Here is a 27,425-nt window from a genome sequence, read left to right on the forward strand (position 1 = left end):
ATAACTGTACCCCCCAACAAACAAATAAAAACAATCAAAACTACTTTGTCTCATCAAAAAATATAATAATAAAATCCTTAGGTAGATTCACAAAATAAAGAAGAGTGAATATCCTAAAAGAACCCAAAACAAAACGTAAAATAAAATTACAAGAGATCTGAAAATAAAAGATTCAGATGAAGAACAATGAAGAACTATGAAGAACAATGTTATGCTACTAATTTGGGAAACAGAAAAAATGGATGAATTTTTTTCAGATTCAAAATTACAAATCAAGTACAAGCAACTAAATTAAAACAGTTGCCTAGTTTCTTAAAAAAAAAAAAAGAAAGAAAGAAAAGAAAGAAAAAGAATCACCAGGTCTAGTTGGTTTACTTTCAAATTCTATCATACCCTTAAAAATAACATTACCTTTTCATTCTAACTTATATCCCCAATGGAAAGAAATGAAATTTCTTCTTTATTTGTTTAGTTTCTGGTTGTTTGTTTTGGGGCCACACCTGTGGTGCTCAGGGTTACTCCTGGCTGTGCACCCAGGAATGACTCCTGGTACTCAAGGGACCCTGTGGAATGCCAGGGATTTAATCCAGGTTGGTTCTTTTGAAGAAAAGCACCTTATCCAGTGTACTATCTCTCTGTCCCTCAAAATGAAAATAAACAGTTTCTATAAGGCAACATTATTCAAAACTAGTGATATCATAAATAAGAAAACCTGCAGTCCAGTTATCCTTGTTGAGTGTAGATGAAAGTATCTTCGATAAAATCTTATCAAACCAACATCAACAGCAACTTGAAGTATGTATACTTACTAAACTATTATTAAAAATTAGGATTGCCATACGAATCAGCAATTCCAGAACTAAGTATCTCATCTCAGAACACAATTTTGAAAAAGTATCTGCACATTTGTTCATTTCAGCACCATTCATAAGAGCCAAACTCTGGGAATGTAATTATTCCACAAGAGATCAGTGGATGGAAATATAGTCTGTGTGTGTATGTGTGTGTACTTTCGTGCACACACATATGTATATATACACATATATATGTACATATATATAAAGAGAGAGGGCACTATACATAAGACATATATGCCTTTTACTACTGTCACTGTCACTGTCATCCCGTTGCTCATCTATTTGCTCGTGGGGGCACCAGTAATGTCTCCATTAGGAGACTTGTTGTTACTGTTTTTGGCATATTGAATACGCCGGGGGTAGCTTGCCAGGCTCTGCCGTGCAGGTGGGAAACTCTCGAAGGCTTGCCAGGCTTTCCGAGAAGGGCAGAGGAATTGAACCCGGGTCGGCCGCATGCAAGGCAAACGCCCTACCGCTGTGCTACTACATGAGTAAAACTGGAGAAAATCATGCTATGCTTTTCTCTGAATATAAGTAAAAAAGAAGAAAAATGCCAATAGCAAAAAGCATCTGGTTCACAAGCATCTGATGCTCTCTGCGTGTTCTGAAGCAGTGTACATGGCTCTCTTGTCAGGGACCCCTGACACATCCACAGAATGTGAGATTGCAGCAAAAATAGACCTGTGTGTGGACTGCAGCTAAAATAGGAGTCCACAGGAAGTACCTGGGGCCAGATTTCAAGCAGAGAAAAGCAGACTTGATACCCACGGAGCACTACCACTGCAGTGTGTGTGTGTGTGTGTGTGTGTGTGTGTGTTTGTTTGTGTTTGTGACACAAACAAGCGATTTAAAAAAAAACAGTTATCACAACAGTGCAGCCAAGGGTAGGGAAATTATGTAAATCTGTGACTTTGTCTTGAAAAGTGATTTTGGAGCTAGCAAGATAAATCAAAAGACTAGAACATTAGTTACGGTGGAATCGCTGGCTTTATTTCCTGTCATATTTTTGGTCCCTGGATCACTGTCAGCAGTAGCCAATTGAGAGACACTGGGTTATGGCCTCTAAATAGATGAGACATAAATTAACAAGTCTCACTGTAAAGGTCTGAACATTCTTATCCACTTTATTTGATCTTCTCATATATATATTAATTTCAAAATTTGATAGTATGTATTCTACATATATTTAAAATGTCTTTTCATATAAACACTTTTTTTATTTATTTTTTTTTTTGCTTTTTGGGTCACACCCAGCGATGCACAGGGGTTACTCCTGGCTCTGCACTCAGGAATCACTCCTGGCGGTGCTCAGGGGACCATATGGGATGCTGGGAATCGAACCCGGGTCGGCCACGTGCAAGGCAAACGCCCTACCCGCTGTGCTATTGCTCCAGCCCATAAACACTTTTAAATTGATAATGTTTACTGGGTAATATATGTTGACTCTCTCATAAGTGTGCTATGCATTTTTAAGCTATTTAATTTTTCCAAACCCAAGTCTATTATCGGTATTTATGAAAGATACTTAATATTAATGGAACATGAATTAGAAATATAATACTTAAACACATAAATAGCATATACTTGTGAAAATTAGCAAATTTGTGCACATACACACATACACAAAACAAAAAGCATATTATAAACTTGATTTTGGTAAGAACTGGTTGAGTAAGACCGTATGACTTTCATTGCAGTTTCTACCTACTTATAAGCTTGTTCTTTAATTTTCAGATCTTATATTTATATTTTAAAATTAGTCTTCAAGATTAATATTTATTTTTATAATTATTTTTCTGAATTATTCCAGAAAATCAAATATTTGGTATAATTCAATGATTTTTCTTTTTCCATATCAGTGCCATTTCACAGGTCTTATGCAATTTATTTTCCTTACTATCCCAGCTGATTTCCAGAATCAGCTGGGATATTTTTTTAAAGCAGGATTTGACCTATAAATTTCTTCTGTTCACTTTGGCTTAAAATTACCATTTCCAAAATTTGGACATATGCTAAAAGACTCAACACTCATTAATCTTCATGCACAAAATATAGGAGCATCAAAATATAGAAGGAATCTGCTAGCTCCACTGAAAAAATGATATCAATAGCAATAGAAGTAGGGGAGTTTAATATTCCCCTCTTACCATTGGGCTGAGCAACAAGAAAACCTGAAAAATCAAATAAAAACCATTGGTTTTAAAGAAGGCAACAGAAGTAAAGAGCTTCACAGGTATACACAGGATATTCTGTATGTTATCCCCTCCGCCCCTCTCTCTTTCTCTTTCTCTTTCTCTCTCTCTCTCTCTCTCTCTCTCTCTCTCTTTCTCTCTCTCTCTCTCTCTCTCACACACACACACACACACACACACCCCTATGCTCACAAAATTTCATATCTATTGCACAGGGAGGATTATTTAAGATATAGTACTTGTTGAGTTTATTGTTATTATTTTTGCTGCAATTATTATTATCATCAGTATCATTGGGCTGGAGCGATAGCACAGTGGGTAGGGCGTTTGCCTTGCACGAGGCCGACCAGGGGTAGATTCCTCCGTCCCTCTCAGAGAACCCGGAAAACTACAGAGAGTATCTTGCCCGCACAGCAGAGCCTGGCAAGCTACCCGTGGCGTATTTGATTTGCCAAAAACAGTAACAGCAAGTCTCACAATGGAGACATTGGTGCCCACTCAAGCAAACTGATTAGCAATGGGAGGACAGTGATACAGTGATCGTTACCATTATCACCATTATCAATGCTTTAATTTGTTAGAACACCAGGGCCCAAGAACAGATGAGTAGAGAAAGAAGCTGTGTTCTATATGCACAGTGGGGCATGACTCCACAACAAGGAGAATATGAAATCCTTTATAAATTGCAACTTGAATGTAACAGTCTGATACTATACAAGATAAAATAAGTCAAAGGGAGACAGACAAATACCAACTGATATCACCCACTGTGTCATATAAATAAGTTTCAGGAAAAAAGCAGTAGCTAAAGGTTTGGGGAATCGAGAGGAAACTAAAATACAGTGGTAGAGGGATGTTGATATTTTGATGAGCATGGTATAGCAAAATGTTGAAATATACTATACTGAAATATATTATTAAATTATTGTTAATCATGATGCCAACATTTTTAATGAGTAAGAGTAAAAAGTTTTATACAAATAAAACATTTGCACCATTTTTAATTATATCAAAATGATAGTAAGTTTATGATAGATTTATATATAAATTTGCATAAAAGTCTATACAGATCAAACAGGGTTGACTGGATCTTTTAGTGACAATAATCAAGAGTACCAACTGATCACAGATATCCAGTTCAGACTTCATAAGAGTAACTATTACTACTGTAGTAAACCAATGGATTCTGATTTTAGTCAATATGAATGATCTGCATTTTTCTTACATATATATTTTTTGCCATCCTAAGCTTTTCACTTTTACAGAATTATGTGTAGCTTCAGTATTCCACTTTATACTTGAGCATCACCTAATATAAGGGAGAAACTAAAGCAATCTAGTTTGGATATATTCTATAGGAACTCTAATAAGAAACTCAAGAGAGGCAAAATGAAGTAAATTTTTAAAAGAATTTAAAAAATTAAAATAATATAACCCCCTCCATGTTTCACTGCCTCATCGTGGTGAGGGGGTGGCAATTATGTCAACAAGCGAAGAGTGAGACAACAGGGGATACCCAGAGATGCAGGAGGGTGCAGGGCTGGACTCCTTGCATTGACTGTGCCTATCTGGCCAGTACTTTCTGTCCATGAGCAGCACATCCATGCACAAGGTGTGTGGTATGTTTGTCAGCGTGCAAATTGTTAAAACATACCACCCACACAGCAGAGCCTGGCAAGCTACTCGTGGCATATTTGATATGCCAAAAACAGTAACATGGACCTCATTCCCCTGAGCCTAGAAAAGCCCCAAATAAGGCAACATTGAGAAGGATGAGGAAGGAGAGGCTGTTAAAATTTCAGGGCTGAACAAGGCTGCCAAAACAAAGAAGGACTAAAATGACTGCACTTTTAACGCACGTATATTTGCATTAGTAGTATCCATCAAGGACCTGATGGTGCAAGTGCAGATGATTAAGTACGATGTCATTGGATTGACTGAGATAAGAAAGCATCACACCACTCCATGTTTGACACTGGAGAAGAACTGATCCACAAAACATGTGACAGTAGAGGCATCAGTGGTGTTGGTGTCCTCATCAACACAAACTTGGCCATGAGCATTGTTTCATTGGAATACCTAACACCCAAATCGGAATCATTGCTCACAGTTTCTATCTTCGTCATCTACACACCAACATCTGAATATGATGAAGAAGAAATTTGAGAAGTTCTTTCTACATGGAGCTGGAGAAGTTCTATAAAGAAGACCACACTTTCTACAAGGTCATTGTCACTGATTTTAATGCCAACATAGGACTGAGAAGGTTGCCCGAAGAATTCCACATGAGGACCCACAGACTTCAATGGAATGAACAGGATGAGAGACTGTCTGAGTTCTTCATGTTGATCAAGATCATCCATGATAACTCGAAGTTCAAGAAGGCCAAATCTAAACATCAAACCTGGGAGTCTTCTGGTGGACAGTTCCACAACGAAATTGAACACATCATAGTCAATCAACAATTTTGCCTGATGGATGTTGCTGTTGTCCCAAAATTCCAAACGGGATCAGAACACCATGTGCTTTGTTCAAAATTCTACTTCACTGACCAGGGAGAAAGGGTTGCAAAGTTTAAGAAGAGAACTCCCAAAATGAGCATGACCTGGGAACTCTTTGGCACTATTGGGGCAATATGGGAAGATGTCTTTGTTGACAACATCTACAAGGAATACAATTGACTGGTTGAACACCTCCATGATTGTGCAAGGAACACTGAGAGAGAGAAAGCCAAAAAGGACACCTGTCTTTGGAAACTCTCCAGCTCATTCGAAAATGTGGTTTGGTGCAAACCACCAGGATCTCACCATTCTACAAGGAAGTGATCATCAATGTAAAAAGAGGGGTTCGGCAGAGAGATACCATTTCACCGAAACTCTTTAGTGCTACCATAGAGAATGTCATGGAATGACTGGAATGGGAAGGAATCGGAGTGAAGATAAATGGTCGGCCACTATACCACCTCCGCTTTTCTGAAGACATATTTCCAATAACATCAAATATTAGCCAAGCGGCACGAATGCTGGCCGAATTTGATTATGAGCGTGGGAAAGTCAGACTGAAGCTGAATCTCACAAAGAAAATGTTCCTGAGAAATGAACTAGTTCTTGATATTCAATTTTCTCTCTCCAGAATGAACACCTGTGAATGCAGCAGTTATGTGTACATAGATCGAGAACTCAACATGACAAAATACCTGGCACCTGAGCTGTGCTGGAGGAACAGGGCAGTGTATAATGCCTTCAAGAGCTTCGAAGAAGTTGTCAAGAGGAGGAAGAACCTCCGGCTCCAGGCACATTTTTTTGACTCCACCATTTTTCCTGCACTAACATATGCCTCAGAAACTGGGCCTATGAAAACTGGATGAGAATGCTATTTGGGTCTCCCAAAGAGGATTCAAAAGAGCTATGCTTGTAATATCACATTTCACTCAAGTGAGAGAAGGAATCCTGAGTTCTGACCTCCATTGATGATAGAGAATCAGGGACTCCGTCTTGTTTTCCAAGGCGTCAAATATCAGACAGGCCAGACATGTCATACGATTTGGAGACAACCTCTGGACTAGAGTAGTTACCAACTGGATTCCACAGAATGCCTGGCCCCCCCACCTTTGAGATGTTCTGGCTTCTTTGTCAAGACCCTGAATGAATGTTTTGATGCTCTTCACATTCCCGTAGAAAGCAGACGCCACTGGGCTATAGTAGCATGCTATAAGGACAAATGCAAATGCTACTGGTGCCTGCTTGAACAAATTGATGAGCAATGGTATGACAAGTGGTACAAGTGAAAGTAATATAAAAACTTTAAATATTTATATTTATGTATTTTATATGCAGCTATGTTTATTATTTTATGTAAATATGCATATGAGCTGGAGCGATTGCACAGTGGGTAGGGCATTCGCCTCGCACGCGGCTGACGCAGGTTCGGTTCCTCCACCCCTCTTGGAGAGCCCCAGCAAGCTACGGAGGGTAGATTGCCTACACTGAAAAGCCTGACAAGCTACCCGTGGCATATTTGATATGCCAAACACAGTAAGTCTCATAATGGAGACGTTACTGGTGCCTGCTTGAACAAATTGATGAACAACGGGATGACAGTGATGACAGTGAAATATGTATGTGTATGTATATATACATGAATACACATATACATAAATGTAAATGTATATAAATATTTATATATATACTGGAGCAATAGCACAATGATAGGGAATTTGCCTTACATGCAGCTCATATGGGTTCGAATCCTTCATTTCTCTCAGAGAGTCGGGCAATCTACTGAGAGTATCCTGCCCGCACGTCAGAGCCTAGCCAGCTACATGTGGTGTGTTCAATATGCCAAAAAGTAGTAAGACCAAGTCTCACAATGGAGATCTTACTGGTGCCCACGTGAGCAAATTGATAAACAATGGGAAGACAGTGCTACAGTGCTATATATATGTGTGTATTTATGTATATTTATATATTGTGTGCATATACTTATGTAAGTATTATTATGTTAGAGTATACATTTATTTATGCATGATCTAGCTCCAGACTTCCTACTTTGCCAAATTACTGACCATGGGAATAATTTATGTAAATCCATGAATAAGTCAGTGTAACAACAATAGCATTCAATAATTTGCAATTAAAAGTCACTTTGGTTGTTGCTGATTAGTATTATTCTGTGGTTCTCAAGGAATGTAATTTCTTATCTTCTTGAACATATAAGAACACGAGTTCTCCTTCTCTTAGTTGAGCTATAGTTCTCATTTTTTGATATTAAGTGGTCACTTATATTCATGTCATCCATAACTTATTCCAGCTATGGTCATACAATATTCTTCCTACATCTTAAGTGATTCCCATGCTCTGGATTCCAACACATACAACAAAGCAGCGATTTCTGGGGCACTATGCATAAACACTAACAGGTACATTTATTTGTGATAGTATAGCTTATGTGCCAACTTGTTGCAGAATAGCCAGCTATTTAGTCCAAAATATTAACAGATGATTTTCAATATTTTGGATTATACCAGAATTTAAATTGATAGAGTAAAGAAGATTATGATTTATAATGTAGATAGGCCTCATCTAATCAGCTGAAGTCATAAAAAAAATGTCAAATGACCTTCCCAAAAGTAGTAGGAGTTTTTATTACTCAATATCGTTGAACTTGAACTGAGTACTATGTTATTAGATCTACTGGACAACTGGCAAATTTCTTATGAAGATCACAGAATTACCAACCTCCATACTGCTGAGAGCCTATTTCTTACAATAAATCATTTCAATACACATGCATATAACTCGTATCCTGTTGGCTCTTGTTCTGGAAAATTCTAAGAGATAACTGCTATAACACAATATTCTTTGGAAGAAAAACTTGAAATATTAAATGAAAGTGCACACTTGTATAAAGGTAGCTATTTATAGAGCTGAGAGTAAGATTAATTGAATTACATCAACAACATAATAATGAGGATAATAAACTTTGCTTAATATTAAAATATTAAAATTTTGTGAATATATAATAGATTTGACTAGGAAAGAAAATAAGGTATTTTAGTAATTATCTTAATAAACAAAGAAAAACAATTAGTAGAATAGAAAAAGAAATCCAAAGGAAATGAAATGTTTTTAAAAAACATCATTGATTGCCTTTAAAAATTTTTAGAATCATCAAATTTAACTTGAAACTGATCTGAGTATTCATTGTTATAAAAATTAAATCTGTTTTTGCTCAACCATTTGACAGGTATCGATTTAGTGTCTAGAAAAAGCTGGATGTTGAGATTATAACAATGAAAAAGACATTGCCTAGTTTCAAAAGCACTGATAATTTGCAATTATCAAATTGCTTACTAAGAAGCAATCTTAATAAGAAACATAATTACAAATAAAATGCTAAAGAGTTTTAGGAGGTGTAATTCCAAAAGAGCAACAGTGGTATAAAAAATAAAGACATAGCTCAAATAGTTTTGGAGGAGATTTAAGAGAGGTTAAAGAAGACTGATCAGAGTAACTGAACATAGTTAATGTGGGATCGAACCTGGGTTGGTGGCATGCAAGGCAAACGCCCTAACCACTATACTATTTCTCGAGCCTCCTGAACTCATTTTTAAAATTAAGTTAAGCTGAAATAGGAATTTGTTATTCTATATACAATGTATTCTTTATAGTTAAGACAAGTTAAATACTTTTCTGGCTTCATCACACAAACATATGGCTGAAGATACTTTCAGTGCATGCCTAAACTTTCATTTTCACATAAATCTGTCATTACTTTATCACATTTTCATGTTACAAATACTTCAGTGGCTTTTTAATTATCAAATTAAATGTATTTAGTTATCAAATTGATGTGTTTCTTTAACATGCCTCGTATAGTTTTTGATGAAATAAATATTTTCGCTGGAAAAATACTTTCCAAGTTCAATTACCTTAAATTATTTATAGGGAATTCTTTTGTTCTTTGTAAAGTAAAATCCATCTAATAGAAAATCATTTTTGGTAAACCTGCTTTCATTAATGCAAGATAGATAAACTCTATGACTCTAATTAAAGTAAATCACAGAGTAAAAATCACTTTCATCTAAAGTAGGAAAGTGCATTTCCCATAATTATTTTCCATATTATGTTTCTGTTAAGATTTGTTTATGAGACAACCTCTCAAATGTCACAATTGAAAGCAAAACGTCTGTCCGCCTGATAAAGTTACTAAGGGTCAGACACAGGAGCTTTTATAAGGATTGTTGAATTCAATTTATGACAGAAAGTTCAGATAATGACAAGAAAACCCCTTTAATATCAAACTCCAAACACCTTCCATTGTTCTTTATATATGAGCATGGTTATGTTCCTAATAATTATAACCAAGATTGAAAAATGAAAGAGAACTACAAAGATTTGAAGTAGTCAAAATCCAGAGAATGAGAAGTAAACACAATTATTTTTTTAATCCTTCTTCATGAAATTTGAAAGATTATCTACTTTTGTATACACTGTTGACAATTCCAGGAACTCAAACAGATTTAAATTTCAAAGAGAAAAGCAGAGATGTTTCAAAAAATTATTCAAAATTCAGGGCTCTTTTCTTAATATTTTGCAAAATAAATGAATTTCCTTTTGGCATGTTGCTGGATTGCTTGTCACTCAGTTTAAGGTGCTGCAAAAATGGAAATGATATGACCTGGATATCAAACTAAATCGACAAAGAAAACTAGATAACTCTCCACTAAATAAGCCCCTTCTACGTTTTTATTCTCTTCCCAACTTGCCACATGTAGCTTGCTTTTCCAAATTCTCATGGAGTTATTTTATTTTTGTCTAGACTTGAGTTACAATCACTAGAAGAGATAAATTGTAGTGAACTTTGACACTGAATCCAGCAGTAAACGACCTTTGGGGTTTAGAAATGTACCCCCCAATACATGAAAAGGTGGGACACTCTTAGTTAATAAATATGGGCTGAAGAGAGAACAATGTCCTTAACACGCTTTCTATTCCGTTGCCTGAATGATAGTATAGCAGGCAGAACGTTTGTCTTACATGTGGCCAATCCAGGTTTCCATCTGTGGCATCCCATATGCTCCTGAGTGCCACCGGGAGTCACCCAGGAGTGTTGCCAGACATGGCCCAAAGCAAAAAGAAAAACAAGCGAACAACAACAAAAAAATATTATCCCATTTTTTTCCTTCAAAAACAGTTCTGAAAACAATCAGAAATTCCCCAGTTTGCCATTGTGTTTGCAGATTTTCAGGTGGATTGAAACCTGTCAGAAAGAAAGGTATGCCCACAAAAAGTGCAATTAGCTCCAGGATAGTTTGTATCCAGTGAACTCAAGCTTTTGGCAGGAGAACATAAAAAAAGGCTGTTTGAGTTAGACAGCAATGTGTAAACTGGACAAAGTCTGCACTGGCTTTTGAAAAGTCGGTACGAGGCAAAGTTTATAGAAAGAATAGAGAACTGAGGCTTTAGGATCATTGGCTCCACATAGAGTCTCTTCACATACATTTCCTCTTGGTCTTAAAAATGGACTAAGAAAAAATGAAAATACAAATATTACTACTGATATATGAAAGAAATTATTTTTAATTTCATTTTTATAAAATTGTTCATCATATTTGATTTTGTTTGATATTTGAATAGCAATCCCACCACCATTACACCTTCCCACCACCATAGTTTGATCCCGAAACTCAAAGCCTGCCAGAGCAGAACCAAAATAATTTATTTTGTATTATTTGTTATGAATAATCCACTGAAAATGAGACAAAAAAGTTTTCTTAGAGGAAAGTGTGTGAAGACGATTGTATTTCATTCAGGACTCAATAAGCCCTTCTATAAGAAAATTAGTAACATCTTGTCAAAAGTTTAGTCCTGTGTGCTTATATCTGTTATAACACTGTCATGGCACTATTATCCCATTGTTCATCGATTTTCTCGAGTGGGCACCAGTAATGTCTCCATTGTGAAACTTGTTACTGTTTTTGGCATATCAAATACGCCATGGGTAGCTTGCCAGGCTCTGCCGTGTGGGCAGAATACTCTTGGTAGCTTACCAGGCTCTTTAAGAGGGACGAAGGAATTGAACTCCAGGTTGGCCGCATTCAAGGCAAATGCCCTACCCACTGTGCTATTGCTCCAGCCCCAATACATATATCTGTATAATTAGTTTACCCCTAAGCTTGATTACCTTCTACTTTAAACCCCATCTACTGTGGTGTGCCACTCTTGGTATATTAGTGGTATAAAGTATGAGATGTCCAGGAATAGATTCCCTCATGGGTGAGGCCCACCCAAGTGTGTGGAGAGTGGCCATGGACATGGATGCAGTTGAGTTCTGGAGGTTTTCGGCTGCTGAGGCTGGGTCACTTGGAGTAGGGAGGGGCTCACCTGCCCCCCTCTGGGTTTCCCAAAATAAAACAGCCTGGTGGCATGGCTATGCCACACCATTCTGTGCTCTCTTACGAGATATTTATATTGAGTCTCTGGATCATGGCCATTAATGAGATTATCTGGTGCTACAGCATCTTGTGGGGGTGATTACCAAGCTACGGGAGATACGGAGAGATGTGGAGAGGACAGACATTCCCAGTCCCATTGAGCCTGAAGTTTTCACATGAGAAATATAAAATATTAACATTTGTGGGACCAAAGTGATAATACAGCATGCAAGTGATTGGCCTGGCATGTGCTCAGCCCGGGTTTGATCCCAAGCACACATATGGTCTCTAGAGTTGCCCTGATAATAATTGCCTGAGCATCGCCAGGAGTGGTCTTTAAGAACAGGGCTCAGAGTAAGCTCAGGGCTGTGTTTGGTATGACCTTAAAAACAAATCACAAACCACAATCTCTTTAAAGATTCTATTTTATAAAAGATAAAATGAAGATAAAATATTTTCATTTACTTATTAAAACATATTAAAACTTAGACAAAGTGTGACTTTTTTCTCATCTCACTTTATGAAGTGGGAGAACAAGTGTGCTGGACTCATGACTGTAGAAATGTAGTAAATGAAATAAGATATATGTGGTAGTTAAGAAGGAAAAAAGGTGGGGTTGGAGAGAGAGCACAGTGGGTAAAGTACTTGCCTTGCATGCAATCCAGATTCAATCTGCAGCACCACATAGTATCCCATGAATACTGCAAGAAGTAACACTTAACTACACACCCAGTCATAAGTTCTGAGCATCATTAGGTGTGGCTCTGAAATAAAACAAAGCAAAAAAGATCCCGAGGTAAGGAAACCTCCAGAGAGTGTCTATATTTGGTCTTCAAAATTCTTACTAGAAATGTAAATTATCAAATTAAATTAAGTATTTTAGAGATACTAAGAGAGAATCTATGGTATTTTGACAGAATTAAAAAGCTTCTCAAGAATGAACATTTTCTGGAGAATATAAGGCTTCAATTAAAGGAAATGCATTTGTATATATCTCTATGGCAACGGCATTAAATAATATCTCTATAAAAGACAGACATGGCAATCATTCAGTTTGTGTCAGATCACATTTTCTTCAGTACTTCTTATAGATACTATTATTGTCTCACAATAGACTATCCAGTAGACTGCATCCTTGAGATTATTAGGAAATATAAAAGGAATGGAAATCTAAAGGGAATATAAAAGGAATGTAAAATTCTAAAATTCTTGCATTCCTCTTGTCCCGCTCTGAATATACATACATTAGGAACAATAGTAAGCACTAAGATATGATAATTTCTTTTTTATTTAAAATAAGTATAAAAAATTAGAACGCTTAGAGTATTCAACCAATGAGATATTTAATTATATTAAGTTATTATTTTCAAAAGTGAGAAGTCATACATTTTATAAAAGTAATAATGGAATAAACATGAATCAGATTATTTACTCCTCTGTTGGGCAATCAGTCTGATAGTGATTCGGTTCAATGTGAAGTGTTGGCAAACAGCCTTTCATCATCAGAGGAATGCTGACATTCGCTTTCTACTAGAAAAAGAAAACCTCTTAAAAATTTTGTATTGAACATTAATGCTCCATTACATAATTTTGAAATTAGCATCTAACTTCATAGTATATGAAATATCTACTAGTGCGTAATGTATCTAAACCTAAAGGTATTTTTTACGGCAAACAAATATCCTCATGTGGCTCTGCCGTTATGATTCTGTGGATTCATTCAGTCATCTTTTTTTTCTTAAGTTTTGGATAACTTCTCTTTAGAATGATCATTAATAGTTTTCCACTGCTTTACTTTAAGGTAATTTTACATGCATAAACATTTCAAAATAATGCAAAACGATACTTGTTTTTCTCAACTTGTGTCTAATGTGTTTACTTTTGTTACTGAGCACCAATGCTCAGTAGAAGGGTTTTCAATGAACCAGGGCTTGATTAAGACGTACTTCTTTCTGGGGCTCCAACAGATACACTACAACACATCTGGAACAGCTCCTGGTCCTACGTATACTAACATGATTAGCAAGGATGAAGAAAGATGAGTGGTTGAGGGAAGATTCGGGAGGAGAAAAGACCCAGGGAGCATCTGAAAGGCTTTCCTACTGACCAAAGCCAGAAGAATTTCAGCAATATGGCATCGGTATTTTTGATAAAGTAAAAGATTTTTCTAAACAAACAAAAGACAGTGTGTGGTACAAATGTGAGTACAGGCTAAGCAAGTCTTTGTGTTAAATAACAATAGAAATATGTCAAGAGTAACTCTAGCTGGTCTCTCTTGTAATGTGGACTAATTTAAGTAGCTGGTTATTGAAAAATCCATTTCCTCTGACCTTCCATGCCTACTTACACCTTGGCAAGTCTTTGTGCAAATGTCGTTTCAGGCTTTTCTCATTTGCAGACTACTGCAATAAAACATAGGCTCCTATTTCACATTTACTATTCTAAAGTCCAGTAAGAATAGAAACAATTAACAAATTGTTCAATATTTTAAAGTAGTGTTTTATTGACCATTTTCTATGTGCCAGGTATGACTCCTTTATGGCGCTCTCATTCTTGGTAAAGCATTTTGCAGATATTGAACACATATGGGCACGTCAAAACTACTCTAGGTCTATTAACTTACTTAATTTCTACAACTGATAAAATAGCTTACTTTACCATTGCACTTTTTAAAGCTATTGTAGCACTGCCACCAGTTGGTTCATCGATTTGCTCTAGTGGGCACCAGTAAGTCTCCATTGTGAAACTTGTTGTTGCTGTTTTAGCATATTGGACATGCCACAGGTAGCTTGCCAGGCTCTGCCATGGGGGCAGGATATTCAAAGTAGCTTTCTGGGCTCTCTGAGAGGGACAGAAAAGTCAAACTTGGGTCAAATACGTGCAAGGAAAACACTCTACCTGCTGTGCTATCACTCCAGTCCGTTAAAAGCCAAAATTAACAAAAATTAAACAAAGGGAAAATATAGTAATTTCTACTTTAGCATTTAAACGGCATAGATTATTTTTCATATGTATAAACTTAAAATGTATGTTGACTTTATAAATATCCAGGGGCTATCAATTAAAATGAACAGTTACTTCTTAACTGTTACAGTTAATTGTCATATATTCTAAAAGCAACTCTATAAATACATTATTTGATTCCAGTAAAATAAAATAAATAAAAATTAGCTCTAGTGATTACTCAATTTCCATGGAAACTAGAATCACATATTTATAGAAAACTTGATACTTTATAAATATCAAATTGTACCATTATCTGCAGATGTGCTAGTTATGTCAAATACTGCCAAAATTATGTAACTATTTTTCAGACAAATGACTTTGTGTTGAAATAGTAACCAAGTAAGTTTGTGATGTATCTTTCTACTTCTAATTTCTTATTTCTGTATAATTGAATCTATGAATTTAACTGTTCATTTAATTTTAAAAGGTTGACATATCATGGCATAATAATTTGTCACAGACCCTAAGTTTTGATACATTAAATAGTAGTTTAAAAGTACCTTTACAATGTAACACTACTTTTCATTACTTTGAAAAGTATTAGTATTCTCAATTAATACCCATTCAAAGACATATTTTCACTTGTTTAAAATAAACATTTTAATTACTCGCAGGGAAAATGAAAGGTGAATTAATCTTACATGACAATTTCAAGTTCAGTTTTCCTAACTTTGCATTAATCAGATCTAAGTAGAACTAAATCCTTATATTGCATTTTCTAGCTACTTCCTTTTTTTTTCTCATTTCCCATATATATGTTTATGTTATTCAGATGCAAGGAAAAAGACAATTTTATGTTTTTCAAGTAATGTTCAACAACTCAACAATGTTGATGCAATATAATTATAAATCAACTATTCAAATAACTAACAAGGGGCCTATTGGTCAATCCTTTTGCCCTTTACAATGTCAATTACTTCACAACAGTCATAGAGCACCACTGTCTTTCACATAATTTTCCTAGGAGAAAATAAATATAAAAATACCTAAAAATCACTTATCTATTTTATGTAACTAATGTCACATCACAAGTAAAAGACTACCTAAAACTCACTTGTTTAAAATAATTAACATCACATCACAAGTAAATTATCTTTATCATGCAAGTATTAAAAATTTTATGTCATTAGTTGCTTTAATGCTTTTTTTCACTAAAATGTGGAAAATTGAACTTTTCCTATTTTTATGTTTTAACTTTAGAATTATGTTCTCAGATTGGTCTGCTTCAAGTTACTTAGCAATTATACAATTATTCTCATTTAGTCCATAAATATTTTACCAGGTTACCTCTCAAAGCGTTTAGCCTTGAGTTATTTTTTAAAATGCTCCTGTCCTTTTCACTGGTGCACGCATGTTTATATCCCTTTCAACCTTTGTTGATATCAATGTGACAGCGAAAGTCCAGGTTATCAGCCTTTCTGAATTGATGAAAGTGGTCTCCTTAGCAACAGAAGCACTGTAGAATCTCTCAGAACACCTGTTCTTCCCACTCATAATTCTGCAGCTGAGATGTATGCACTTAAAAACTGTCTTTTCGTTTGATTTCTGCTGCTGAGTTCTGGTAGATTAGGACAGTGGGAGTGTGCTGAGCTTGGCTAGTCATAGAGTTCAAACAACTTAAGTGCCTCTGAGCTTTAGGCTCATTATCATGGTTTGCAATTAGCATTAACACCCCCTCCCCCAAGTACACTTCATGTATTTCCCAGAGTACTGAGTACTTAGCAGTCAGTAAAATTGTAAGATCTCTAAATCCAGCCAGGGCAGTAGAATTTCTCTTAGTGCAAATGACAAAATGTGGCTCTATTGTCACCCTCAGGCTTTTTATCCAGCCAACATTCATAATTCAATGGGCCCAGTAATACAAAAGGGCAATGTGCCTGACTGCTTGAGAAAATTACTGTCATATTTTTGCTTATAAATTTTTTAAATTATTCATTTTCTTGATTGTGTAAAGCCATTCTTCTCTATTTTTTCTTGAAAGTTTACCCAAACTTATTCACACACTCACTGTATTGTCTCATAAGCAATTAAAATAAGTCACTCAGCCATTTTCCTTTTAAAAAACAGGTTAATAAAACACCTACACTTAAGTAAAATTGTCCTTTATTTTAAAAATTCCATAATTTGTTACACTTAATTTAAAAGTCTCTTTGTAAGTTTTTTCTTAAAAGATTAAATAATGTGAGGAATATATTAGAATTGTTCTTATAACTATACAATGTTTCTTATGTAATTATAAGTCTCATAAAAAAGATTATTCAGGTTGAATATTAAAGTTAATATTCCACATGCTGACAGTTAATCACATCATCCATTTCAAACTTTTCTTCATGAATTAACATGTTATTTGATTTAATTTTCCCCCATCAAATAAATTGTTTACATTATAGATTAGTTGGTAAGCATTTTATTAAGCAAATCAATCTTTATCAGTTTGTTACATCTTAAAGGAAAATGGTTTGACTGTTTACAACCCAATTTGGAAAAAAAAAGATTCTAATCAGACAAAATATTTATTTTCCTATAACCCAAAACCAAACAAAGAAGAAGAATAAAAACTGTGAAATAAATAAGTTCTCTCAAATATGCTTGTTAAAAAATAAACGTATTTTATTTTAGACAACTTAGCCAACTAAGACAGATCATAGTTCTTCCAGTAGGAATTTCATTATTTGGCTATTGAAATGCTGATATAAAAATGCACATAGGTTGGAATTATGCATGTGAATGATAAGGAATCATATTCCTGGCAAGCCACCCATGGCGTATTTGATATACCAAAAACAGTAACAACAAGTCTCACAATGGAGACGTTACTGGTGCCCGCTTGAGCAGATTGATGAACAACGGGATGAGAGTGACAGTGCAGTGACATATTCCTTAATTATGATTAGAAGCCCTTTCAGTTCAGAAATTCTAGCTTTACTATTTTTTGTTTTTTTCTTTTTATTTTTTTAATTATATGGCCACACAGGATGGAAGGAAGGAAGGAAGGAAGGAAGGAAGGAAGGAAGGAAGGAAGGAAGGAAGGAAGGAAGGAAGGAAGGGAGGGAGGGAGGGAGGAAGGAAGGAAGGAAGGAAGGAAGGAAGGAAGGAAGGAAGGAAGGAAGGAAGGAAGGAAGGAAGGAAGGAAGGAAGGAAGGAAGGAAGGAAGGAAGGAAGGAAGGAAGGAAGGAAGGAAGGAGGAGGGAGTGAGAGAGGAAGGAAGGAATTCCAGAGGTGCTGGGATTGGGTTTTTCACATACATTAGCCCTTTGAGCTCTCTTCCTGGCCGTTTTTTGCATTTTGAAATCACTAGGGGAACTTAAGGAAGTCATACAATTAAATTAATTCCTTCATATTTCATTGTTGGCTTTCTGCTATTTGACAATTTTCCTATGTTCAAATTTTCCCAGAGCTCTTGATATTTTGTAAAATATAACTGCATCTTTCCTCATTGTTTTCCTTTTTCTCCCTTTCCACTTTGCTATTCTAATGGTAAAGACAAATTTTTTTTTTTTTACTCCTCACTATAACACAAGTGACTAACATGGCAAAATCTTGTTTTTTTAAAAAATAAGTATATATGTATATATATATATATATATATATCCCCCAAAATTTAATCTTTTAGTTCTGAATAAATTTGGATATCAGTTTTGAATGCTTTCTTACTTTTAGCAAGTACAATCAGAAAACTATGTATATAGAACTCTAAGAACATTTATAGTGACATTCGATCCAATAGGGTGATATTATTTGTTATAGCATTTAAATTAAATTGCACATGTTTCAACAGCTTTCAATAGGCATTTATTTCATGCTGATGGTGTAATCAGTGTATTTTTCTGCTGACCCCATTTTTATAGGACATCTGCATGGACATCTTATGGTTAAGTCTTCAAACTTCTATATACTTTTTTAACTAATGTGGCTGAGAGTATTAACTAGATAGAGCAATGCTTTTTGTTTGTTTGTTTGTTTTTGGGGGGTTGCCACATCTGGTTGTGCTGAGGGATTACTTCTAGCTGTGTGTCCCTGGGATCACTCCTGGAAGTACTTAGGGGACATCTGGGGTGCCAGGGACTGAATCTGGACCAATCCCATTTAAGATAAGCCCCTTACCCACTGTAATATCTCATTGACCAACAGTAGCACTAGAGCACTGTCGTCCTATTGGTCATCGATTTGCTCGAGTGGGCAAATCATATCATATCATTTAATTTATATGATTATATAATATTATAGTATATAATATAACACTATATTATAATTAATAAATTATATATTATATTATAATATAGCATTATGTGTTGGGGCTGGACTGAACTACCAGGGCGAGCCCATGTATACTGTACTGTACTACGGACAGGAACATAGGGACCCATGAAAATGGGCGAGATTTCTCATGTGTCCTGACTGGTTTGGATGAAGCTGAACATTTTCCCCCTTCAAGCTGCCTTCAGAAAAATAATTTCAGTATACTGATAAGAGCCTTTCCTTCTCTCACAGAAGCCTGGCTGGTCTTTGACATGCAGATGGTGTTAGCCAGGCCTGACCTTTGATATTGTAAATTGTAGGCTCTGGCCCAGCCTAGTCTTTGGGATGTAGATTTCAGGTGCAGGGCCCAGTTTTGTCTTTGGGATGTAAATCCAAGTGCTTTTAGCCCAAGGAAGGTTTCAGTTTTGGTTTTGCATCTTCTTCCTGGAGGCCTAGATTACTGGCCTGCAGATACAAGGAAATAATGTTGCTTCAATGTTCTTCCTGTAACATCTTTTGATGCCTTTTGTGACTTCACTGTATTGCGCCCTTTAGGGGTACCATGATCAATAAAAGGAGGTCCACGAGGCCCTCTGCCTTAGCTAAGAGCCAGAGAGAGCCTTAGTCCTCCAATCAAGACATTTCTGTGTGCCTTATCTCAGCGCCTCCGACTGCAGGAATGTTCATGCAACAATTATGCTAATAATATATTATCACAATATATCATTATAATTATAATATATAATACTATGTTATAATTAATATATTGTATAATTAATATATTGTAATTAATATATTGGTTATTATAAAATTTAATATTAGTTACTAATATTTTCCTTCAATGTGCATTGAAGGAAATTAATGCGTTGGGGTGAATGAGATTAGGAGACAATAGTGGAGGGATTTTGAGACACTTGTGGAATGATTGGTTTAGCATCAAGCATCAAACAATGACTTGAATATTCTAAACTCTAATATATCAAGTCTCCATTGTGAGACATGTTGTTACTGTTTTTGGCATATTGAATAGGCCAGGGGTAGCTTGTCCGGTTCTGCTGTGCAGGCGGGATACTCTCGCTTGGGTAGCTTGACAGGCTCTCCGAGAGGGATGGAGCAATCGAACCTGAATCGCCCCCATGCAAGGCAAACGCCCTACCAGCTGTGTGATCGCTCCAGTCCTATATTTAAAAATATATGTCCATCTGTTCTTAAGTTTAGATTTACAGAAAATTTAAGAATGTGATACACTATCTAATAAACTGTTACTACGGTGTTGTTACAACTTATACAATGATTTTATAATGAACTTATACAATGAAGGAAGGGAAAGAGAGCAAGCCTGGGCAATCCCTAATGGAAACAAACTCAAACATGATCAATAGTACTGGAATTGAAGGTAATAAATGTGTTGGGATGAATGAGACTAGGAGATAATAGTGGAAGGATTTTGAGACACTTGTGGAATGATTGGTTTATCATCAAGCATAAAACAATGACTTGAATATTCTAAACTCTGATATATCAATAAAATAGAATATATAAACACTTCCCTTTATATTTGAATCATAGATATATCTTTCTTATTTCTTTTATTCTTATTTTTTTCTTCTTCTTGGATTTGGGGCCACACTTCACTGTTCTCAGGGACTATTCCTGGCTCTGTGCTTAGCTATCACTCCTGGTGGGCTCAGGAGACCATGTGAGGTGATCTGGATCAAACCATAGTTGGCCACAGCCAAACATGCACCCTACACACTCTACTATTGCTCCAACCTCATAGATTTCTCATTTTTATATTAGTCTATACTCTGCTTCAAATGGAGCTTAAAGAGTTTGAGTGCTTATACAAGTGTGTGACTTCAAAACCTTAGTTACTAGAAAATACAGTGTGGTTATGATAATCTGTAATCTCCTTCCTTTCTGGATTTGGGACTATCATGTGCTATTGAATTGACCGTAACTATATAACAAACTCCTAGTAAATGTATTGGTTTGTGACTTTATTTTGCAGGGAGCCACATCTGCTACTTACAGGCCACTACATGCTTGGCGTTTAGGGCTTACTCCTGGTGGTACTCAGAACCCAAGGAGTGCTGGGGATATAACCACTGGTCGACTGTGTGCAAGGCAAGCATGTTAACCTCTGTAGCATATCTTTGTCTTGGCTTTTTATATTTTTATGAATCCAGGAGTGATAGTTTCAAACCTATATACAAGGGTCATTACATTAAGCCCAACTAATTTTAAGAATATCTGAGGAATGCATTTCCAGCTGAATATATGCAATATATCTCAGGAATATACTCTATAGAGACATATTTATGAAAATACAGAAATTCGGAGTAATAGTACAGAGGGAAGGGTGCTTGCCTTGCCTATGGCCAACGGCCAACTTGGGTTCTATTCCAGACATCTCATGATGCCCCAAAACACCAAGAGGAGTAATTGCTGAGTGCAGAGCAAGGAATAATCCCTGAGCACCACCCAGAGTGGCCAAAACCCAAAATTAAATCACTGCCATCCCGTTGCTCATCGATTTGTTCGAGTGGGCACCAGTAACATCTCTCACTGAGAGACTTCTCGTTACTGTTTTTGTTGGATCAATAGCACAGCCATTGGGCTTTCGCCTTTCACTCAGCCAACCCGTATTTGATTCCTCTGCCCCTCTCAGAGAGCCCGGCAAGCTACCAAGTGTACGGAGCCTGCACCGGCAGAGCCTGGCAAGCTACCCGTGCGTATTAGATATGCCAAAATAAATAAATAAATAAATAAATAAATAAATAAATAAATAAATAGAGAATGCATATGTTTGGGTGTACAATTTGGTTTCTTTTCCATGAAATCAATGAAGAAAAACTACAAAATTAATGCTAGACATTGCTTTCTGTGTTCTAAACACTATAGTAGATAATGCTCATATATGATCCATTTTACACATTTGCTTCTGCTTATATTAAGTAATTTTTATTGCATCAGAAAATTAGCTAAATGCCCAAGAGAAAATTGATATTTTAACCTAACTTGGCATAAATACAAAAATCACCTGCAATGGAATTTGATTTAACTTATTTTGAGATTTCAATAAAAATGTCAAATATATACAAATTATTTGAGAAGAATTTATTACTAAATAGAAAATCTTATATTCAAAGAAAATTGAATTTTTCATCATTGAGTTTTTAATTTTAAGGAATCTGTCTCTGTCTTTAATTAAAATATACCATCTATTTTTGTTCTTTCTATATTAGAACATATCTTTTAGATCAAAATTTTCTTCTTTAGGGATTCCAGACTTAACCAGGTTTCCTCACCAGTCCAGAGTTTCATTTCCTTTCCAGTAGAGTTACTTTTTGCTGTGGTAAGATATTATTGCTGCAGCAAAAACGAGCATTTCTTCCATAATAAGTTTATTAGTTAGCATGTAACTTCTTACCACTGTCACTGTCATTGTCATCCTGTTGCTCAACGATTTGCTCGAGCGGGCACCAGTAATGTCTCCATCGTGAGACTTGTTACTGTTTTTGGCATATCGAATACACCACAGGTAGCTTGCCAGGCTCTGCCATTTGGGCGAGATACTCTCGGTAGCTTGCCAGACTCTCTAAGAGGGACGGAGGAATTGAACCCAGGTCAGCTGTGTGCAAGGCAAACGCCCTATTGCTGTGCTATTGCTCCAGCCCATTTCTTACTACATTCAATTTTAATATTTTTTGTTTGGGCATCCTGGGTATTATAAGTAGCCAGGCATATCACCTGAAAATAATTATTCTGTCTCATTTTAAATATTTATATCTTTTAATTTATTGCATTCCCAAGACATTACAAGTAATGTCAATATTAGCAACTATACTTGCTTTTATTGCACATCTCATTTGTCTAGCACTATTGCTATGTTCACATTCTAGGGCCCTAGGTTCCATTGCTATACTATAAATCAACTCCTCACAATGGAGTTGATTGTTCAAATTCAAAGTCTGCCTTTTGCATTAAATGGTCACACCAGTGATGTCAGGAACAGAAAATTTATATATCAGTGATAACACTCTAAGAACTCCCATGGTATCTGTAATAACACAACAGCAAGCCTTTAGTTAAAACATACCTTTTATTTACTTTGAAAATTTTCTTGAACTTTAATAAATATTTTAAACCTACAGGAAACTAATGGACTGAGAGCACTTCACAGCTTTATTCAGAAGGTTCAAATATAAGTACATGAAAATTATATAAAACTCGAATTTCCAAAGCCAACTGATTTGCCATAGAAAAGACTGAATAGATAGTTATTCCATTTTCAATTTTCTTCTTCTTTGTGATCTGCCCAAGTTATATTGGTAAATCATCTGGAATTCAGCGGACAAAGAAACTCATTGACAAGGGCCAGAAAAGTTACATTAATAAATGTGGAGAAGATTGAAGAAAAAAACGGGGGATGGTTGTGATGATTCAAGTGTAAAAAAATTGTAATGATTCAAGTGTAAAAAAAAAATCCAGCATAAGTGAATTCTACTCGCTTTTATGCTTTGCTCCAATAAAATGTCTTTTTTTCCCCTAACACAAAGCTAACAGAGTTCGGTCAGCTGTTATGCTGCATGATGAAATCAATTAAATAATAATATTTCTTCAGTCTTTAAAATGCTTTTCATCACTAAAAACTTTTATAAAAGCCATTGGAAACAGTAGAGGGAAAAGGGAATACATGCTATTAAATAAATATATATCTGTTCCGATTTTTTAATCTGGTCCCGAAGTTTAAGTTGACAGTAAAATTTCCTTCTTTTCCTTTGCTCCTTAAATTTTGCCAGCACATTAGCATAATGGAGTAGGGAAAAGGATCCTTTAGCAGAAGATCAGAAGGTTTAGAATGCAGGCTAGCTGCACTTCATTAGAATGGTTGGACCAGTACTCAAAGCACATGTCTCACAAAATTTTTTTTAAAAGATGACTTTATCTAATTTTATTACAATAAAGTTATCCTTGGAGGGGCCAGAAAAATAATACTGTGCATAAGGCACTTGTCTGGCATGCAGCTTTTTTAGGGTCTATTCTGGTTAACACACGTGGTACCCTTAGCGCTGCAGAGAGAGATCCCTGAGCACAGAGCCCAAAGTAAACCCTGTGCACTGCAGGTGTGACCCTCAAATAGAGCAAACAGAAACAATTATTCGGAGACATCCATATTTATCAGTATTTATCATTTTCGTAGCTTTCTTTTGTTTGAGCCTTGGGGGGGGGGCTCAAAGTAGTATGTATTTGCTAATAGATGTGTTCCTCCCACTGTAACCAAACTTTTATAACTCCTGAGGAAAGGTTTTGGAAGGAAAAATCAAACATTTATTCACTGAACTATTACATATGATAAAAAAAAGTTATTCTCTTTGTTTGTATTGTTTTGGTTTGGGGGCCATTACTTCTACATGCAAGGGCTACTCCGTACTCTTTGATGAGGAATCACTCTTGTTCTTAGGGATGCGTGTCACGCCAGAGACTGAGCTGTGATCTCCTGCTTGTAAACCATTCACTCCAGATCCTTGAGCTTTCACTTTGGTCCTAAGAAGAGTTTATTTTAAGTTAATACCATGGTTTATACCTGCATATTCTTACTTTGAAATAACAACATATACTGTCCATTGGGTAAAGGCATGTTCTAAAAATTTCTGACATATATTATTTTTTTTTAAATAAGACTGCCATAGAAACTTTAGCTCTTCTTCAACACAGCTACATTTTTTGTGATGTGATACAAGAAAAATCAGACGCTTGTTATTGAGTCCAGGTTCCAGCATTTTTTTTTTCATGATAGGAGCTGGTTGGTATCTTTTACTCCTAAAATGGTGGTGATCGAAGAGTGCTCTATGTTCTAAAAATGCTTTATAATCCATCAGTTGTCTGGGATTTCCAGGAATAATATCATATCAGGGGTTCAGTAATGACTGCAATTTAAAGTCTATGCATTGTCTGTAGAACCTTTAATATTTATATAACAAGGTAAAATAATTTTGCATGCCTTCTATTAAAGCTAAACACAGTTTTGTTTTGATTTGAACCTACTACAAGATTTAGCCTGTCTTTTTCTTTAAAGAACCACAGAGTGAGTATTTTTGCCCATACAGTCTCTACAGTCTTAATTTACCCTGTGGCTCTAAGTCCAAAAATAGCTACAAGGGATGAATACATTTATATATATAAATGTATATATAATTATATATATATATATATATATATATATATATATGGCTGAGTGCCAATAAAACACAATTTAAATAAACAGGTGGTGCTACAGATTTAGCCTAGATGGTAATTCCTCTTCCACTAGATTTTTGAATGCATTGCCATCTACAGACAAGTCTTCTGTTCACTGGTAATGGAAAATTACTAAGAAGTACGTTTATCATGTGTCACAGTTATCTGATCTAATGATGTGGTGGAGTTGCCTTGAATATGATGCCCAAACCAATGGTAAAATAATTTGATGGCATTACTTGCATATAGTTCATAAACTAATTATTCATATCTCCATTATTGTCAAGAGTTGTTCAAGTTTGAAATAATCTACAGAAATCAGGAAATTCCACTAATCAGATCTTTAACAACCTCCAAGAGAGAAGCTGGATTTTGATATACATTTTAGATATCCTCACTGTTCTTTGTCTTTCTTAGGAGGTTCCACTGACTCTTAACTTTTATAATATAAGACTCCCTAAATACCTGGCATTTTGATGGGTGAAGTTAGATTATATACAATGCAATAGGGCATGAAAGATGTTCTACTAAATTTCTGACTGCAACTTTAGAAGTATTCTGGTTACTGTTTTCTGATTAATATTACATATTAGAATTTGTCTGATATGCATGCCTATCCATTTCAGTAACCTAGGCATTGTGAAAGGGTGAAGCATTGATCATTCTAGCACTTATAGTCATAATATGAGAATTACTTAAGTTATGTCACTTGCCATAATAATTACATTCCCCCATCTGTGTTGTAGGAGCATAAAACCCAGTCTCTACTTCAGTACTGATATTTCCATCAATATTAAGCAAGCATCTTTTTGTGACTCACTCCTCTGCCTTTAGAGAATTTACAATGTAGATCCTTTGAGCAAATGTAGTGACCTCTTCTCCAGTGGATACCTTAAAGAGAATTAACAGACCTTTTAAGGTTATTTTAAAAGGGAGCTGATAAGAAATTACAGCTCCGCTTCACCATTTCATATTGAAACCTTTTAAATTAATTCTCCACAGAAGGAAAAGTAATTCCAGCATCTATCACTTTTACTCTAGGTGCTGAAGTATCTCAGCATAAATGAAGCAATTAGCAGTTATAAATGTAACTTTCAGATATCGACCAAATACAGCTTACGGAGAGCTAAATGTCTGTGCCATGTTTCAGTATATAAAAGTCTAAAATCTGTAACATGAAGTGCAGGATTTCCCCTCCTCGCCTTCTCTTTGGGTGTTGACACATTATGGCTGGGGTTGTAGACATGTTTCATCGCATTAAAGATCACATGAAGTGATCACATGAAAACACTGATGTGATCCATAATGCGATGGATGACCATAATGGAGTACCATGCTGGGACCAAACCTGAGGGCTTCCACATACAAGGCAGATGCTGTACCACAGAGTCATATCCCTGGGCTCTACATTTCTTGTTTTAATCACTGTGTTACCACTTGTATCTCTATTAAATGGTTTGATGGAAAATTGTGTAGGTCTTTCTTTGATCTCAAGAAGACCCACAACCACTGTGCTTGAGATAACCCTGAATTAAGTTACAGTATGATTTTATGATTCTTGGTGGGAAATGTAAGATTTTTTAATACAATTCCAGTTTAAAAAGTTTCTTTTAATTTATAAAAATATATATATTTTTATATTTATATTTAATAAAATATAAATATATTTTAATTTATAAAATAAATTATATTTGGGTCACACCCGGCGATGCACAGGGGTTACTCCTGGCTTTGCATTCAGGAATTACTCCTGGTGGTGTTCACAGACCATATGGGATGCTGGGGATTAAACCCATGTCAGCCATCTGCAAGGCAAATACCCTACCAGATGTTCTATCGCTCCAGTCTCTGAACCTTATTTTTTTCTCACATGTCTTTCTACCCTTCCAACTTGCCTATCATATTTACAAATGCGTTTCATAAGAGGAAAATGCCTGTCCCTTTCTCTCTGAC

This window comes from Sorex araneus, chromosome 1 (assembly GCF_027595985.1).
Source record: "Sorex araneus isolate mSorAra2 chromosome 1, mSorAra2.pri, whole genome shotgun sequence".
Classification (NCBI taxonomy): Eukaryota; Metazoa; Chordata; class Mammalia; order Eulipotyphla; family Soricidae; genus Sorex; species Sorex araneus.